The following is a 5,901-nucleotide window of genomic DNA, read 5'->3' as shown; positions in this document are numbered from 1 at the left end:
AAGGGAAGGGTGAGACAGGAATCCTATTTTAAACTGGAATTTGGACCCTAAGATTAAGAATGGTAAATAGTAAGAAAAACAGTGAGTTTTGCCACACTTGTGGATTTTCATTTCTGTTACCTTGTTGGTGACACTTCCTACTTATACATACTCTACACTTTTCCATGAGTAGGTTTAATAGCAGACATGTAATAGAAAACAAACACTGCCTACACTCATTTCAGATTCAAGCTGTGGAACTGTTCTCAGCAGGCTGACCAAGACATTTCTGCCAAAGAAATATTTGCTAGTGAGTTTTATTATTAACACAGCAACATGCATAAAACCCTCTGTATTTTCTCTCCCCAAGTAGACAATTGGTTCCGAAAAAGGCAATCTTCCTTACCTCAAAGTTAGTTTTTGTCATATAAATATGGCCTACCTGATCCATCTCAAAAACCTGCCGAAGACACTCAGAACAAGCATCTGTAGCCTCCCTTGGCAGACTATCCCCTGTGGTTACTGCAAGTATAGTGTGAAAAATGTTTTATTGTTTCTGATTGGACCTCCCAAGCTTGTCTCTGAATTTTTAGGCCCGAGTACCAAAAAACAAACAAACAAACAAAAACCCACAAAAAAAAAAACCACAAAAAAACTAAGAAAAATACACCTCAAATCACCACATTTTGCTTTCTTTCAGGTTCAAACCCTATAAAACCAGCACATTTTGTACGGTTTCCACCCTAAACTGTAAGCTGGCATGAGATGTTGCTAAATGCTCTACAAAGCATGCACCACCAACCTTGACAACATTTTGGTGAACTTGGCAGTGACTTGGAATGCAGGTGACACGGGCTGAATTCTTAGCAATAGTTTATTGTCGTCTCACTGACCCAGCTTGGAACATAGAGCCATGTTGTTGTCTTGGTAGTCATTCTTACTCTTTCTTCTGACATCTTATTCATATTTGCTTTGTCTTGGATCCTTTCCAACTCTCTTCTCCAAACTTACTCTTGCATGTATCATTCCCTTGGGCTGTGCATTTTGAGGTGAGTCAGATGGATTGGAAAGAATGCATAGGACACTAGATTGTAAGTTTCTTCTGGGCATGTATGACCTCTTACTAACAGTTTAGAGTTTCAGACCAGAATGCCGAATTTTTGTTCTGTGACTATGGCCCTCCACGGTCAGTGCATCTTCATTTCCTAGTGGCTCCCACATAGCAGATGTTCAGTAAGCATTCATTAAAAATCAGTATACAGAACAACTAGATAAATATTTTTGTATCATTTAATGTCCATAAGAGCTGGCCCACTCTGTAGATAGATAACATAGTCTAAGGCCCCTGACTGCTGTTTTTTTTTTTTTTTTTTTTTTGGTTTGGTTTGGTTGGTTTTGTTTTTTGAGATAGGGTTTCTCTATGTAGCCCTGGTTGTCCTGGAACTTGCTCTGTAGACCAGGCTGGCCTCCAACTCAGAGATCCACCTGCCTCTGCCTCCCGAGTGCTGGGATTAAAGGTGTGTACCACCACACCTGACTGTGATTGCTGTTTTTGATGGAGATTGGAACAGTCTAGTCTGGGAGTTTTCATCCTGATTTTACACAAGGCTATTGTGTAGCAGAGTATCCATAGGGCTAAGGAAGGGATGCTACTGTGAACTCAGACAGTCTGAAACTCAGCTGCAGGAAGGCTTTAAGGGAATGGAAGGGTAAGCACTCAGATCCTGCTGTTGTTACTCATTGCTCTCCAGAAGTAGGAACTCCTTTGATAACTAACTGCCAGGAGGAGGCTCCTGGGTGCTGAGAGCAATTTGGGTCAACTGGAATCTTTCAGTCCTAATGCCCCAAAGTCATCAGCATGAGAATTCTTAAGGTTTCTGTGGAAGGAGAAAACTGTCACACACACACACACACACACACACACACACACACACACACACACACAAGCTTTTATGCTACATTTATAATTGCTACTACTATAAAATTATGAGTGTTCTTATTTTAAGAGCTAGGAACCATTTTGACTTGAAGGTACTGTTGACTCTGTCTTCATTAATTGTTTTCTTTACAAAGTTCTCAGAATTTTCCTAGTACTTTATTAGGCTTCTCCTTGGCCCAAGTCCATATCTCTCAGAAAAATGCTTCATGGAAAATTCAGAAGTAGGTGGCTGATATTAGCACATCATGTGTTAGCATTTGTCTATTTGGAGCTGTGACTGAAGTCATGGTGGATATGTTTCCAGTTTCTTTCTTCCTTAAAAAAATCATTCATTTCTTTATTTTTATTAGTGTCTGGGTTTGCATGATGTGTTGTAGGTGTGTGTCCCATGGTGTGCATGCAGAGGTCAAAGGATAATTGTCTGGAGTCAGTTCTCTCCTTCTACCCTTAGATGGGTTCTGGGGATCAAACCCAGGTCACCAGGATTACTCAGGAAGAGTCTTTTCTTGCTGGCTCATTTCGAATCACCTACCCCTGCCATTTCATCTTTTGGTTGTCCCTGAAAGAGCAGGGAAATGCTTTTACCTGAGAAAAGTCAGCTCTGGGGGAGACTGAGCCAAGAATGCACACTTGCTTGCCCGCCCCCTCCAATTCTGTTTTGAAAGTGGATTATCTCTGCCACTTGCTTATCTGATTTCTTCAATCTACTTCTGGCCTCAGGCACCTTGACAGACAGAGGTAAACTATGTGCCTCCTGCTACTGAATTCTATTCCTTAACCAAATGAGGTCAAAGATCCTTAAAGTCCTATCCAGGAAGAATGTTGTCAAATGTATAGAATTTTGGTTTTCTATGCAATTTGGCTAGACATGTGAAGAGTCAGCTTTATCTGCTATAAAATTCCGCATCTGTCTTTTTAGTAGCCAGAATTCAGTTATTTTATCCTTCCAAGTTGCAGTTGTATAGTATGTAAAGGAGAGATAATTACAGTCCCTGCTGCTTAGGGTGGTTGTTAGGATTAAGTGACCTATTACACAGAGTGTAGTCCCATGTGTAGGAAGTGTTCAACAAATGACAGTCATTATTGATTGTTCATATCAAAGACGAGAACAGAAGATTTTCTTTTTAAGCACAATTTCTGAGTGTTTCTTTAACAACACTATTAGATGTCTTGGAATGCATGCATGGAAGAACTGTGGCAGCAATGTCCCTACACCTGGCTGGTCGCATTCCTGGTCCTCCTCCAAATGTCCAGGTTCTGGTTTAACCGGAAGTTGGGACTTGGAATTAGGACATTCTGGCACCTTCTAACAATGTAGCCAGGGCTAGAACGTGGTGGAAGATGGGCGAAGCCTCCTGGTATCAACCTAAATTGTCTCGGGCCTTGCCAGCTGCCCCTCCTACCCAACTTTCCAGGGGTGGTTTTAGAGAGCATGAGCTTACAGCACTGCAGACGGTGGCTGGTGGCCTTGCCTGCTGCCAGAGGCCTTGCTGGGTTCCTGGCCCCACCTCCCAGACTTCCAGTGCTCTTCTGGCTCAACCAGAAGTTCAAGTGTGAGGCGGGCCTGGTGGTATGTGCTGGCCCGGAAGAGTGGGTGGGGTGCAGTGGAAAACACTTGAGCAATGAATGAAGAGGCCCTGGGGAAGTGCATGTGTCTAGGTGTGTGCATACTGGTGGTGGTGTTTGGGTTTTGCTTTTGTAAGTGGGATCTTACTTCATATCATTTATCCCCTCTATGTACTTTAAAACTCTTCAAAGGATTCGATCCCTCCAGGAGAGTGAGGACTGCTGGAGGGAGATACATTGTGAGGAAGGCAGGGAAGAAGTCCAAGTGGATCTTCCTTCCAGTTGTCTCTCTCCTTCATTATCTTTTTCATTTTAGCCTTTCTAGAATGTGCAGCCATTTCTGGCTCTCACAGGAACAGAAGCTGAGGGTCATAGGTTAAGGAGCTTCCAAGTTCTTATCTTTTCATGGTCGCCTGCTCTCCTGAGCCTGTCCTCTGTTTTTAAGACCCTCCTCTTTTTCCTTAGAGTGTAGAGAATGAGAGAGCTTTCAAATTAATACTCAAAGCACGGGGAAGGGGAAAGTCCAGAAGAAAAGAAAGGAGGAAAGCTCTAAAGGAAAGACCGTGGAAAAAGAGGGCAAAGAGGAGAAGTTAGCCCCTAAGCTGCAGACAGGAACCTCAAATCAGTACAGAACAGGCAGAGTTTTTTCTTCTAAATTTCATGAAGTACTTGTCTGAGATTGAAAGGGAAGTGGGATGGAGAAGGAAACTTCTAGGGGAGGAAACCTCTGAAAGCCTGATGATAATGTTGGTTAACACAAAGTACTATGTAACTGGGTCCTTGGGACTCATGCAGACAAATCAGGAGAGTTCAGATTATCTCTACATATTAGTAGTAATGACTAATAGCTTGCTAATATTGCTAACTTTTAATTTCAGATCCATTTCTTGGTGGTGACTGTAAAGTTGTTTTAAACATATGAATTTGATCTATAGATTTACTATTAAACAGGCCTTATTTTTGAAGCATTACTTCAGTTTAACTTGCTTGCTTATTTTTTAGTATATTGACAAGATACATTAATTCTAGGAGTGTCATAACAAAACAAAAAAGTAACTATTGTTATGTATGGAAGTTATAAATTAAGGAGAAAACTTCCAGAATATACAAAGCCAGTGAACTGGAGTCATAGTTAAGAAAAGCCTGTTTCCTCTTACGGGTTGGTAGTGTTTATATGGCACGTATAGTAAACTTTCTAAATGTGTGTCAGCAGGGAAAAACTGCTTTAGAAAGTCGCCCAGCTTTCTACCCCAGCAGGATGGTCCCCCAGCCAGAGCAACCCCCCCCCCCCCGCCCCCAGAACCAGCACAGGGATACCAATGTTTCTTATGTCAAACCAAACTGAGATGGCAAATAATGGGGGGGAAATTCTCAGAACAAAATATTTATTTGTTTTCTAATTTACTCAGCATCTGTCTCCTAGCTGGTACTGTCTTAGAAACCAACTTTGGTTTTCCTCCTAACACTCAGTGTCCTGACAATTGTGATTAAATGTCTTTATGCCCTTGCTCCCTTAGTTGTGTCCTGCCTTACATTTCCTGGGTGTTCAGGCCTCCTCACAGGTGACGTCACTTCATGTGCACACAGCTCGGTGATGGGATATCCTAAATCTGTTACACATTGGCCTCTGGAGTGTTGCCAGGATTCAATGGATCATAAACAATAGTAGCAACAGCTGTGAGAAGAATCCATGGACCAATTTGTTGGAATAAAGCAAAACAGGGCTTTGCCATATGGGAGATCTAGCTAAGATGGGTTTATTAGATGTAGGATGCTTTGCTTGTAGCCTAAGGGCTTTCTGGAGGGAATCTAAAATCTTTTCATTATGCCCACATCATTACCAGATGTGGATAGAGTGAAATAGACCTGTGTGTGTGTGTGTGTGTGTGTGTGTGTGTGTATGTATGTGTGTGTGTGTGTGTACTCATGTGTGTACATATGTATGTAAAGATGGAAAATTCCAGTTCATATATGGACTTTCAGTATAACTTATATTCATTTTCTTATTCAAGAATTTCATCCTGAACTTTCTTAATATTCAGCAAAACTCTTTCACCTTCTGCATCTGAGTAAACTCATGTTCATCAAGTTGTAGGAGCAAAAGAGTGATAAAATATTTGCTTAATAAATAACTGCACAGTTTTATGCTCTAGTGGTAGGCTAAAATGGACCACTTCACAGAACTTAAAAATTCACAATGATTATTGACACTGTTAATCAGAATTTGCCTTGTGAACAGCTCAGGGATCTGTTATATTAAGTTGTCATGTGGTTGCAATCATACCTTTTAACTGCCATCAGAGGTAACTGTCAGCAACACTGTATCTACTCTCCAGTCTATTATGGCTTCAGTCCCCCAGGGTTCCATCCTGAGTCCAGGGCGATTTGTATGGTACACTAATGACCTGCTGATTGTC

Source organism: Peromyscus eremicus, unplaced genomic scaffold (assembly GCF_949786415.1).
Source record: "Peromyscus eremicus unplaced genomic scaffold, PerEre_H2_v1 PerEre#2#unplaced_563, whole genome shotgun sequence".
In the NCBI taxonomy this organism is placed as follows: Eukaryota; Metazoa; Chordata; class Mammalia; order Rodentia; family Cricetidae; genus Peromyscus; species Peromyscus eremicus.
This window is presented reverse-complemented; position numbering follows the sequence as displayed.